This window comes from Pinus tabuliformis, chromosome 2_2 (assembly GCF_031772625.1).
Source record: "Pinus tabuliformis cultivar Carrire ecotype Pingquan chromosome 2_2, CPIR1, whole genome shotgun sequence".
Classification (NCBI taxonomy): domain Eukaryota; kingdom Viridiplantae; phylum Streptophyta; class Pinopsida; order Pinales; family Pinaceae; genus Pinus; species Pinus tabuliformis.
Genome location: NC_142300.1, coordinates 271,607,037 through 271,621,736, shown reverse-complemented (window position 1 = coordinate 271,621,736; position 14,700 = coordinate 271,607,037).

The following is a 14,700-nucleotide window of genomic DNA, read 5'->3' as shown; positions in this document are numbered from 1 at the left end:
GATGGCATTCACCCATATATTTTGCAATTACATATGATATATTTTACTAGTAATAGAGTCTTTGGGGGGAGGTTTACACACTTTAGTTGATTAATCCCTACTAACTCAAACTCTAATTTTATTATGGTTAAATATGAAAGACAAAGACACATATAAAGAAATAAGAACTTTATAGATATAAATATTTAATGCATATGGTTAAAATTGTAGTTGTCCATCAACTCCTATTATGTTAGAGACCTTATCAAATCTCTAGTTACATGATAATAAAATAAACAAACTTAGTGTGTAAGAACCCAAAAACAGTTATACATGCAAGATCACATTGATTATCATCATATCAGCCAAAAACATAAATAGTTGTTGATATCATTATTGAAGGATCTGCAAATAAAAGACAAGAATGGAAACATCATTGGAGATATTTCCCTTGTTGGTTTGTTTAAAATGTGGCAGTGAAATATCTCTTTCTCTTATGCCTTCAACATGCAAACTATAGCCCCAAGATATCACTCCCATGCATCAAAACATTGAGGAGATTATTCTTCACTAGCTAGAGCTTTTTCCATCTCAAAGGTTTAAATTTTAACCATAGTTTACTACCGGCCAGAACTTCAATCACTGGGTATGTACAAAGTATTCTCCAACTGAAAATCAATGGAAAGCAGGAAAGGAAAAAAATGTCATGGAAACAAACAACAATGAAAGAGGAATAATGGAAAGAGGCCCACACTTCTAGAGTTGTCCTTTGGTTATGTACAACATGAGCTTGTACTTTCAAGTAGGGTCAAAAGTGATGGCTAGCTTGATATCTTCGAGATTAATTCTTCCTCATCCATCATATCAACATAAATAATATTTCCCTTATGGGTAAATTAGCAATTAAGAATGTGTGAGCTATTGTGTGTACAAAGAGAGAAATGTGAGGAGAACATCCACAAGACAACAACGTTGCAAAGTCTCCAAGGTGAAAAAATATCACAGTCAAAAGGGACATGCATGACCTGTTTGTTTTTTACAATCATATCTACCTCACCATGCGGAAAAGGTAGTCGATTGATAGAGATGCCAACAATTGAAAAAACTATACCTAGTCAAGAATCAAAGTTTGATCTATGGTAAATAGAATGATGACTTATGAATAGTCATGTTTCATTGTATTGTCTTATGTAGAACTTTTGTCAAATAAAGATATCTATCTACTCAGAAGGACATGCTTATTAGAGTGTATGTGACTATAATTTTACTTGAATTTTATATTCATTGTCAATGAAATAGATATGATGTCTTTATAATTTCCAATTCCTTCGAAGCATCTTCTAAGTCTCTATCTATTTGCTTGTCACTACAATAACAGAAAGTCAAGGAAGATATCTCCACCATATCGTGTATTATTACACAATGAAAATTATAACAAACGAGAGTATGATGTGCAAGTTTTGATGGAGGTTATGCCAGGAAAGACTCTTGATATTGTTGTTAATATCTTGCAAAAATCCCACTACAATTGCCTCACATTCATAATTATTTGTGCACAGGTTGATGTTGAAGAACATTGTACACAAATTCAAGGAAATGGCTTAGTTCCATTGAACATGCCAATGATGGTTGTTGAAGATTTCAGTCATATTGACTTGTCAAGGGCATTGCATACTATGATTAGGGTAGAGTTGTAGGTATGCACATCAATGTTATTCATATAAGTACAATATGTAAAATTAACTGTCGGAATCTTAGAATGCAGTCCCTTGAAAATGGAAGGCTAATACCTCTATAATTTTGAATGCACATCTGTAGTTCTTTCTAAATGAAATGTACCAAAGCAAAGAGATCACGTTACTTGTGGTAGTTCGGGAACTTTTATTATGAAAGACATGATAGAGAGTATTTTTTGCCTTCTTTTAGTTTTCATGGCTAAATTTTTTGTAGTGCATATCCTTGTCTGCAATTCATGGAAACTTATCTTTAGTTGTATTTTCTAAATTGTAAGATAATTATTTCCCCTTGTAGATCATTTTGGTGACTTGATCAAGTGCTTGTGAAGAAATATTACTGCTATGATTATATGTAGTCAATCATTCCTCATTTTTATGTTGCTTTGCACCTTTAATGAGGTTGAAGGGGCAACCAGAATCTAAAATCCTTTGCAAGTAAGAGATACATATATATTTTATATGTATTTTTCTTGTTTTGATGATTTGATATGCATGTTTTTTTGTTGTAGATTAGGTTGTCTATAGCTCAAAGAGTACTTAGGTTAACTGAGAGGTAGCATCACATGATTTTGAGGGGTTAAATGTCTTAACACATTTCATAGATTTGTCAAAGTGGATATGCCACTGTGGTAATAGTTTCAATTATCCTGGACATCACAAAGATGACAACTGTCATCTAAAGAAGGCCATAAGGCACAAAACAAGGTATGGCATTGAAGCCGCTAAGGTTGTTAATTCTAGAGTGAGGAAAGATACAATCACATCAACCTGGGGTTATGCACCCTGAAGCAAACTTCTAAATTGGCAAGGCTCTTGAAAAATACATTCATGTCTGGTTGTAAGACCCCCGTACTGATATCTAAGTATCTAGGAACCTATTGCTTGCAATGCTCGAACCTCAAACACAGGAAATATTCATGAGTACTGCATGAGTTAGAAAATGAGGATAAATGAATGAATTTTGAAATATTTTAAGGCATATGTTATAAAATGTTTCTAACAAGCAACTGTCGATAAGCATCCATAGGCTAGTACATCTAAATTGAGTTTTTTCTTGAAACTAGTATAATTGCACAGAATCCTCACCCATCTATCAATACCCAACCAAAAAGTAATAGTAGATGTTATGTCAATCGGTCCCAATAATGAGTTGTATGCCACACTATTTGACTAGGGTGGGATAGTTCAACTTGGACCAGTTCGTTAAAATAAGTAATTCGCGCAAATTCAAGAATTAATATTGGTTAGAGTTCAGAAGCGAGTTTACCTAGATTCAGTAGATTTCGTAGCAACTTAAGCAGTAGGTCCAATTCTAGGTGCAATTGATCTAGAGCCAGTGAATGATCCAACTGATTACTCAGCAACAAAGGTAGCAGATCCAAATCCAAGTAGCCCTGAGTGATATATAAGTGAAATGATTGAGTTTGGGTTTGTAGAGATCATATAGTCCCCCAATCCCTTGGAAGTAGAGATCTCTCCAACTATGACCGGGTTGTAATTCCAATTTGATAGCCATAGAAAGGAGTTTTAGTTGACCTGTGAAAACAAAGGCACCACCACCCATAGCACCTGATATCACAGGCCACTATTATAAGCACCCTTAGCTTGAGCTTCCATTTAGCTAGCTATAGCCTCTTGCCTAGTCCCACGCCCAAAAATATGAGCCTAAGGATATTTCTTGAAGGCGTGAAAGGTGAGGATGTTTTCTTCCTTCTTAAAAGAGGAATGGGAATGTCGTGTTTAAGAAGGTGTGGGATGGAGGGCTCACCGAAATGTGTTAAAAAATAGGACACTGAATTGGAATAATAAAACAGAGACCGCATAATTGAATGCAAAGAATAACAAACCACTAAAATGAAAGGAAAGATATGGAAATGAAAGATGAGACCATAGGAGGGAAAAATATGAAATCGTGGAGAATGTGAAGGGGAATTAAATTCCATTAAATAAAATGTTGAGTCTTTTCTTTTGTTTAATGGGAGGTATTTCTAATTATAAATAATTATTAATTGTATGAAAATTATTAGGTCTTTGTGTCACCAAATATTATTAGAGGGGATTTTGGTTGATTTATCAAAAGTGAATTATGGTGATATCAAAACAAATTTTGTGTGGTTAAAAATTGAAGAAAAGTAGTAATGTCATGGTAATGATCAATCATCATTTCCAATTAAATGTTTGGTTTAATAAGGATAACTAATTTATGGATATTTGTTATGATGTTCAATAGAGAGAGTTAACATGGGAAAGGTAATACTTTGTCTCTCACATGTTTTAGAATATTGATATCTCTTTTTCCATAAACATTAGGGGTGGAAAAATAACATAGGTTTTAGAGCTAAGTTTGTTCCAACTTAGTTATATCTTGGACCACAAATTGGTGTTGACCTCACGGATATGATAGAAATTTGGTGGCTTGTAGGGTAGTCGTGTCATGGAATAAAAGGGGTAGACATGAAAATAACTCTATGTAGTCAAAAGTATAGTGAACTAGTAATGTCATAGGATTAATGATCATTTCCAATGAAATGTTTGTTTTAGTAAGGATAACTAATGTATGGAGATGGTCAGGTATTGGGGTTTTTTTACTGTTTTTTTCTTTCACCATGGTTAAGTCTTCCGAGTCGGTTGACCTGGAGCCGGCGCCAGAGGATCTGCTTTCAGTTTGGGGACAAGAGGTAACCGCCCAAAACTTGGTTAAGTTTTTTGGCAGCCATGGTGATACGGAGCCGTTTTCGGAGGACGCGTGGAACCCTAAGTGGAAACCCGAACAGTTAGAGGTTAAGGCAGGTGTGGACGGACCATGCGCTAAAGGAAAGAAGGATACCTCCCCAATTCTTCTACCGGGAAAGAACCTATCCCAGGTTTCTGTAGGTTTTCATGGCAGCAAGTTGAAACCCCTCTCAGTCCCAGCCAGGATTTCTGGAGGGCTTGAAGACATCATAAACTTCCCGACCAAGCATGGCATTTGGAGATCAGGTGGCGGGGGTTCGAAGACAGGGAATGCGGATCTAGAAAGGAGCAACCGACATTCTGTGGGGCGCTCTCCCTTAAAGCTCTCCCAAAACCCTAGTCAGGAAGGGTTGTTATCTGAAGGAAGAGAGAAGGTAAGCCTCGAGAAGGTGGGGAAAACCCCACTAAGTGCAAGTACTACTGGGAATCCAGGACAGGGGGTCGGCGAAAAGGTGGCTTTGGAAGCAGATGGACAGCATGCACGGGGAGTTTCGGAGCCACAAATTCCTATAGTAAACTGTGGGAATCCTCAGGGCAATCAAGACAGTGCAAACCCTAATCCCCTGGGAGGGCCTTCAGATCGGGGTCAAGACAAGTCTGAGGCGACCCGAAAGAAGGACTTTTCTCTAAAAAAGAAGACCTTCGAAGGCAACCTGGTCCTCGGCAAGGATGTCCAAGTTCAGGATGCGCTGACTGTGGCGGAATGCACTCTGGTAGGAAGAACCAGAGGGAGGACTCCATCAGGTAAATTATTAAACCAGTGGGCGGAGACCCAATGGAAAAATTCCCTTTCAAATTCCTTCAGAGTAGCCCTATTAGTAAAGGGATGGTTCATGGTTAGTTTTGCCAATAAAGAAGATGCTGTTTGGGTCTTTGAGAGGAACTGGATCATTGGAAACCGCCCGGTCCTGTTTCAGAGATGGACGCCAAATTTTGATGCAAATAGGGAGAAGGCGGATGAGTTCCCAGTATGGGTCAGAGCACCAGGACTTCCTCCGTTCTTGTGGGTTGAATCAGTTTTTAAATCCATAGGGGACCTGCTGGGCACTTATCTTGAAGCGGATATGTCTTTCCTCCATACCTTCGAAAGAACAATGGCAAGGATTCTGGTTCGTTTAAATCCTAAGGAGGGATTAGCGGAGTCTATAAAGCTGGAGTATGGAGAATTCGTGTTTGAGCAGCCATTGGACTATGAGCACCTTCCTTTTCGGTGCTATAGGTGCCACGTTTACGGGCACTTGGCAAAGGACTGCCCTTTGGGTATTCGTAGAAGAAGGCCGCAGAGACCAGATGAGCAGAGGGAGAAAAAGGTGAGAAGGGAACAGGCTTCTGAGGCTAAGGGAGCACAGAAGGATGCGGCTGTGGCGGAGAGGAACAATAATATAGAGGAGACACTCAGTGGAAGCGACAAGCCTATGTCTGAAGAACCAAAGGCCAAAGAAACCCCGGCGAAGGAATCTCAGGAGCCGATAGCAGATGGCCCCGACACTGTGATGGAGGATCATCTCGGTATGACTCATGATCATTGTTCTGTTTCTTTTTCCCATGATCTTAATGTTAACCATAAAATCGAAGCTCAAAACTCTTATAGGAATATTGATTGTATTTCTACTGAAAAGCTTATTGATGCCATTCCCAACATAGATTTGAATTGCGAAGATGTGTCTATTGATAAACAAATTCCTTCTTCCTCCACCATGAGCTGTCATTATAATCTGAGATCCCTGGACAAAAGGCAGGAGAGGTCTTTAGAGACTCCTGATTCGATAGGTGGTTTAGGCCCTTCTTCTTCCCAAGCTTCCAAAAGAAAGGGTAGGGGTAGGAAATCGAATTTGTCAAAAGCTCAGGTCAAAGCAAAGTTTGACGTTGCTGATGGGAAGCAAATGTCCATTACTGGGGCGCTTAGAGCAGCGAATACCCTTGACCAAGTTGTAAAATGATCCTTCTGTCCTGGAATTGTAGGGGGTTAGCCAGTAAACCCAAAAAACTGGCATTAAAAGAGTTGATTACTCGTTACAATCCGGACATTTTCTTTCTTCAAGAAACCCTTGGGAAGAGCCTTGAGGTGGAATCTATGCTCAGATCCTCCCTCCCAGGTTGGACTTTTTATGCTTTAGATGCTATAGGCCATTCCGGGGGGCTGGCCATTGGTGTTAAAGATGGAAGGATGATGATCAATAGCACTTGGGGCATGGACCATGCTCTTGGATTAGAGGTCACCTCTCCTGACATGGGGCTTTCTTTTCTAATCCTAAATATTTACGGGCCATGTCAAGGGCGAGAGATTTTCTGGAACAATTTGCTCTCAAAAGATCTTGTTAAAGACAGGAGTGTTATCATGGGCGGAGACCTAAATTTCTCTATTGGGATTGCGGAGTCATGGGGTCCTTCAGCCACGGAAGACCCGCTTTCTGATTTCTTTTCAAATTCTCTCCTATCACATAATTTGATTGATGTCAATCTAATCAAAGTCAAGCCCACATGGAGGAACAGAAGAATTGGGGAGGGAAGGGTGGCGAAGCGGTTGGACCGTTTCCTAATAAGTGAAGATTTGATTAACAGCATCCCTATGTTCCGGCAGTGGGTCGGAGAAGGGGGAAATTCTGATCACTTTCCAATCCTTTTGGATTTTCAAAAGCCTCCTCCTAAACCCGCTACTCCTTTCAAATTCAATGCGGCCTGGTTACAGGAGGAGTCTTTCAATATCCTCTTCAGGGACACTTGGATACACCCGGGCAGCTCTTCATCAGAAAGCAAAGGAGCTCATTTTTGGGACAATCTTAAAAGACTAAAAAAAGCAACTATAGAGTGGGCCAAAGCTCGGAAGATATCCCAGAATGAGGAGCTCTCCCTCATAGATGCTGAACTCCGAGATCTTGAGGAGCCTGAGGCTGATGGATATGTAAATCAAGCCTCAAAGGACAAGATTATGATGTTAGAAAAACAAAGAAGCAAGATTCTTCTCGAGAGGGAAGAGGAGTGGAGGCAAAAAAGCAGGGCTATTTGGCTGAAAGCTGGTGATGAGAACACAAAGTTTTTTCACAATTATGCTAAAGGCAGGAAAAATGCTAACACAATCTGGAAGCTCAGGGATCAAAATGGAAGAGAAGCCTCCTCTTTTGAGAAACTTTCAAGAATGGGTAAAGCCCATTTCCAAAATCTCTTTACAGCTCAAGGAGGGATTACTTTAGCAGAAATTATCAGAACTGCCCAATGTTTCCCCAGATTTGTCGAAGAAGAGGAAGCTGAAAATTTAATGGATGTCGTGACCAAGGAAGAAGTTGAGCATATTATCAAATCCATGGCAAAAGATAAAAGCCCAGGTCCAGACGGGTGGACCATTGAACTTTTCAACCATTTTTTTGATTCAATTGGTGATGAGCTTACTGAAGTGGTGGAAGAATCTAGAAGGAAGGGTGAGATGTTTCCCCCTTTCAATTCTACCTTCATCGCCCTCATTCCAAAGAAGGAGGACCCTGACTCCTTTGAAGACTTTAGACCAATCTCCCTCTGCAACTGTGTCTACAAAATCATAGCAAAAATTATCGCTGTGCGCTTGAAACCAATTTTGTCAAACAACATCTCAAGTGAACAATTTGGTTTTTTGGATGGAAGGCAGATTCATGAAGCTATAGGGGTTGCGCAGGAGACGATCCATAGTATCAGACAGACAATCAAGAAAGGGGCTGTGATAAAAATTGATCTATCAAAAGCTTATGATAGAATTTGCTGGACTTATCTCAGGATGCTGCTAACACATCTGGGCTTCAAGCTGGATTTCATCAATTGGATAATGGGATGTGTCACCAGTGTAAGCTTTGCTGTCCTAATCAATGGAGCAGCGTCCCCTTTCTTCAAAGGACAAAGGGGACTGAGACAGGGATGTCCCCTTTCTCCCTTGCTTTTCCTCCTTGTGGCAGAGGGTCTTAGCAGGCTGATTATGGAAGCAAAAAGGACAGGTTTGATTAAAGGTTTGGAAGTAGCTGTAAATCTGTTCATTTCACATCTTCTTTTTGTAGACGATATTTTGCTTTTTACTAATGGAAGTCTGAGTGAAGTGAAGGAACTAAAGAACATCTTGGATCTGTTCATGAAAGCCACAGGAATGCAAATCAATCTCAGAAAATCCCATTTTATTATGGAAGGTTTCAACAGGAATGAATGCTCTCAGATCACTGCCATCTTACCTTTTGAAGTTTACACCATGGAAGCGCCCTTCAAATACTTGGGGTTCTGGCTTAAACCAAACTCCTATGAAAAGCAAGATTGGAACTGGCTGGTGGCTAAAATTGAAGCTAAGATAGCCCATTGGAGTTTCAAGTGGCTATCTAGAGCTGGAAGGTTGACACTGGTAAACTCTGTGCTACAGGCCATGCCAGTGTTCTGGGCAGCCTTGACCTGGATACCAAAAGGCATTTTGCATAAGATAAAGAGAATCTGCTGCAGGTTTCTTTGGTCTGGGGCCAAGGAAGACTCGGTTCTCCCTTGGGTTGCTTGGGACAAGATCGCCAGACCAAAAGAATGGGGTGGTTGGGGCATAAAGAATCTAAATGACTTTAGCACCTCATTGGCAGCCAAATCTGGGTGGAGGATTATTTCATCGGAGAACCTTTGGACAAGAGTAGTCAAGCGCAAATATATAGATCCAATGTCTCTGGAAAATTGGATCCGGGATCCAAATAAAAAAGGGAGAAATATCTCAGTAATATGGAAAGCTACCATTGAAGCCTTCAAAATCATCGAACAAGGGTTGTCCTGGCAGGTGGGCAATGGTGAAAATGTCAAAATAGGCAGGGACCCTTGGGTGGGGTGCAATGAGCTTTATGCTCTTTCTCCGGGTCTCATTCGACATTTGGATTCAAAAGGTATTCTTCATCTGAATCAGATAGAGAAGATTGGTCATTCGTCCATATGGGGGCAAGCGTGGAAATCTGGGGAAGAGCTTGATCTAGCTCCTGAATGGTGGGATGAGTGGCAAATCTTCACTCAGGAATTATCAAGATCCAATGTAAGGATTGCTGATAGACCTGATCAGCTGGTATGGGCCCATGCTGACTCAGGCTTATATGCCCCAAAAGCAGGATACAGCTTCATAATGTCAAAGAAAGGCTGGGAAGAACCTGTTTGGTGGGCAAATCACCTGTGGAAGTTAAAATGCCCAAAAAAATCTAGGTTGTTTTTCTGGTCGTACTGAAGAAGAAGGCCCCAACTTGCGATATTTTACAAGCTAGATTCATGCTCGGCCCAGGCAGGTGCCCTCTTTGCAAAAACGATTCAGAGTCCATCCATCATCTGTTCCTGAATTGCCCTTTCACTAAAAAGGTGTGGGAAGAAGTGCAAAGCTTATTGAGAAAGCATCTCAGATGGGAAGGGGTTTCCATTATAGCAGCTTGGGAGCTATGGTGGAACCAGAATCCAGGGGGGAATCTGAGGAACCTCCCTCCCATCATCTCTTGGGGAGTTTGGTTGGCCAGAAACAAATCCATTTTTCAAGATGCATCTATCTCAGCTGAAACCATTGCCATCCAAAGTACAGCCATTTATTTAAGTATTCCTGAACCGGAGGAACCAAGCAAAAAATGCAAAAACCGGGAAGAACAAATAAGGCCAAACATTCCGTGGGCCTACTTCGATGGGGCCTCACAAAACAACTCAGCAGGGGCAGGCATAGTCATTCATCTTAATGATTCTCATTCTCTCTTGGCTTCGGTGGGCATTGGTACTGGTTCAAACAATTTCGCTGAATTGTCAGCCCTCAAGTTACTTCTCTGTTGGCTTATTCACAGACATATCTTCACAATTCAGATCTTTGGGGACTCCTTAAATGTGATTAAATGGGTTAACGGAAACAGTAGATGTCAGAACTATATGTTGAGACCTCTTCTTGAAGAAATTATGCATTTAAAATAGTCTTTTAATGTCTTTTCTATTGAACACATATACAGGAGCCGGAATGAACACGCGGATAAACTATCTAAAGATGCTTTGTAGCAGGCTTTGGGCTTTTGGAAAGTGACAGAGAAGCAAAATGACCAGCTACAGGAGTCTCTCCAGCCTCCTTATGTCTAATCTTGTGCATCCTGTTACGTCTTTCATCAGTTTTTGTTCCTTTTGGGTCACGGAAAGATGTCTTTTGAATATCATCTCTCTGGTTTTCTGCTGAGACAGTGACTTTTTCATCACGGCCCAAGTGTTTTGGGCGACTTTTATTTGTAAACAGTGGGCTGTTTTCCTTCATGGAGGTCCACTGTACTATACAGACGGTTTTTGGTTATGGTGTTTCGGCTACAGGCAGAGAATCTGCTGTGGACTGTTGGTTTCTTTTTGTTGAGAGATCAGTATTGCTCCCTCTTGCAGGGGATGTTTTATTTGGGTGTCTTCGGACAGTTTCAGAGTAGAGTCATTTCTCTCTGAGTCAGTTGAGGGTTCTCTCCTCACTGCAACTGAATGCGTTAGCATCTGCTTGTAACTTTTTATCCATTTTATATATAAAAAGTTCGCTTTTTTCTCCGGAAAAAAAACTAATGTATGGAGATTTTCCATGATGTTCAATAGAGGAAGTCAACATGGGAAAGGTGATATTTTGGCTCCCACATGCTTTAGAAATTGATCTCTTTGTCCATAAACATTAGAGGTGGAAAAGAATCCTAGGCTCTAGAGCTAAGTTTTTTCCAAATTAGCTATATCTTGAACCCCAAATTATTGTTAACCTCGTGATTATTATAAGAATTTCGTGGCTTGTAGGGTAGTTTCATCATGAAATAATTTTGTCACATATTATCTAGTCATATTTTTTAATCCTAGACTAAATTAGTCATTTAGGTTAGCTCCTTTTAGTTCAGTCACTTAAAATTGCTCAAATTTATTAGTAATTCACTTGAAATAATTGCAGTGACTAACCCTTTTCGTCACCTAGCCATTAATTTCATCATTTTCTACTAGTGTTTACATGGCCCAAAGAGCTAGCTTCTTCCTTTACTCTCCAACTATGACCATATTCAACTTTCCCTTTCCACTTTCCAGTAGAGGTGAAATTTGCTTCGACTTCCATGGCATGTGTTTGGATTTGGTCCAGAGTACAAGAATTTATTTCTCTGAGGGTAAACCCAAACTCTGGTTCAAAGAATCCAGCAAAAACTACTTTGGTAGTGACCTATGGAGGTTTAATTTTAGCAGGAATATTATTATATAATTTATGAAACCTCCTTATAACTAAGGAATTTAGACTTCTGTGATCCATAACATTGTTAAGATAATCTTCGGCAAAATCACATAACCAATCTTTTGTCGACGCGTTTCGAACCAACCAGTGTGGTTCATCGTCAGGACAAGTTGAAGATCTAATCAGGCTTAGCTGAAATATCTTCATTGTGTTTTTTCTTCATTGCATTAAATTCGGTAAGAATATAGTCATAGTCCATTTTCTCGCCCCATTTCTACATGAAAGTATTCTCCATCTCCTCTCGGATATTAATTGAAGAATTTGGTAGAGTCTTGAACCATTTATGGCCTCTCTATCCAAGGACTAAACAAATATTCTCAGTAATACTTCCAGATGTTCTACATTCATATTCTCAAAAAATGGATAGAAAGTCTTTATATGCTTTTGGGATGAAATATCATCCTCTCCAGTGAACCTTGGCATATTTTTAAGTTAATCTCGTGAAATCCCATTTAGAGGTCATGGAAAGTTAAGTGGAGTATATCTATTAAGTAAAAAACCAGGGACAACCATATTTTACAATGGAGGTGGAAGAAGATAAACCACAAGGCCTGGTTGAGGGGTTGTATCGATTATGGCTGTATGGAGCAGAGATGAAGTTCTAGTAATGCTTTGAGTGGGACTATTTATGAGGATATATTTGACTTCTTCATTTGCTGGGAAAGCAGGGAATATGAGAGGGGGAAACCTGACAGAAGCTTCTTCATATTTAAATTTAGAAGGAAATGAACCAAATAGTTGGCAGTGTTATTTTGAATATCCCAAGGCTTTAAAAAAGGACTTAGAGCATTTTATCTCAAATTTTTGAGAGCTAGAAGTTGACAGTTCAGGAAAAGATATTGTGGGATCTGGAGTAATAGGGGTCCTCTCTTTCCAAACCCTTCTAGATATGATTTCTTTAGGGTCAAATATAGGAGGATTTTTCCACTGAGAAGTGTCAGAACAAGTGTGAGGCCTTTCGAAATCCAGGGTGATGAACAAATTTAAACTCTGGAATCGCCAAGATGAGAGATCTTCAAACCACACCCCCTTTTTATCACCTAACCAAGGGATGTACACGTGTCGTACCTAGGGAAAATATTTTGATTCGTCCCAAGAAATGGTTCCAGAAAATGTTGTAGCTCCTAGAGACAACCCATAGGTTGAGGAGAGGTCAGTGCCTAATACATATTAGTGTCTCTTGAAGATAATTCATTATTGCTAAATAGATAAATGTAAAATTATTTTAAATCTAGTTCAAGTACCTTTCATATAGGAAGATTCAAACATACACATAAAAAATATGGATCATCCCTAGAGTAAATTTTCAAGTGTGGTGGCCTACACAGTAAATACATCCTAATTTTATCATTGTAGTGAAGATGGGAAGGAGAAAAATAAGAAAGGAACTCAGCACAGAGGGTTGGACAAACCTAGAATCCTAAACAGTAAATCCCTGTAGAATCATGAAAGAATAAGGAAATGAAGTGCAGAAATTATGGAGCGCATTTTAAGGTTTCCAAATCAATATTTCACAAGTACTTCATGCTGCAATACAGCATAAGTAAATCTATGATTTATGAGTGAATCCAACAGCTACAACTTACACCATTTCAGATGAAGAGCAACACACATGAAGTGACATAAAGAGGAAGAAAACATACTACACATTCCTATTCTTGGGATCACTATATATTCTTCATTAATATTCAAAAATGGATTCCATATCACAGGCTCCAATTGGTGAAATTTGTAGAATAATTAACACCTTAGGAGCAAGCAATTTAACCGAAACTTAAAACCTCTCTCTAAAAATGGAATTTGGAATCACTGAAAGATAGAATTTGGAACCCCTAAGAATAGAATTTGGGAACCCTTCTAATGAGTTTATTCTTCCCTTCTATAGGGAGGAACCAAAATAGGTGTTGAGCCTCAAAATTACTCTTTCCCTAGCAACTCTTCTCATTCCTTTTCTTTGTTTTTCCATGAAGAAAATGCATTCTTATCATCAATGACCAGTATATATATACCCTTAAGGAGGACATTTAGTGATTTACATGTTATGCTTTTATGTTTTGTTGTTTGAATAATTTTTTGTCTTTTAGCTGGAATGCAGCCTATTCTGCAGCTAATCCATTGTTCCGCAGCTATCTTCATTCTTTAACAGGTTACAGGTGTCAAACGAAGAAACCGGCCACATGGGCATCTCTGGAATGGTCACGACATGGATCTTATCCTAGTCAACTAGCCCAAATTGACAAAGAAACCAGCTCAAGACCTCAGTCAAAGGTGGAGTCAAATGAGGAACCCTGGGAGCAATAGGACCCTATGTCCATTCTTCGTGGTTATTTAATACATCCGACAACTTTTGTTGTAGCATTTACTTGAACCAACCACCGGTGATAATATTTTCACGCAACTACCTTGCTGACTTGAAGTCACCTATAGCTGATCACCCATTCACGCAGATCTATTGTAATACGTGGACCACCTGTAGCTAAATTCTCTCAAAGGACAGTTAGGATTTTTCTTTAAATATCAGTTGTAAAGAACTCAGAAGGGGTTTGAATTTCCTCATGTATTAAGCTCAGACTTACTGTTCTATAGTTTTGAAACTTGTTTCCCTATTTTTGATATGAAGACCGCATGTTTTATGGACATATGAAAGAGTTTCTTGGAGATTGATTAAGCACGCATAACCTAATCAGTTGTAGAGGGCCCCTGTGCTGAATGAGGTTTTATTTCATTTTGTTTTGTCTTTTCTAGTTAAACTGTAAATTCATCATTTCCTCTCACAGTGTTCATCATCATTTTTGTACTAACCTTGTTTATAATGCAACTTTTATCATTTTCTTACTAATGCAGAATAGCTTCTTTTAGTGCAGGATAACTTCTTTTTTCTTATTTTCTTTCTAGTTTTTATCAGTAGTTAGAAATTGAAATTTAGTAGTGTAATTTAGTTTATTTCATTTATTGTTTCACTAGTCTTTAAATTTTCAAATAGACTGATCAATGCCATTACTATTCTTTCCATTTTATTACTAGTATATT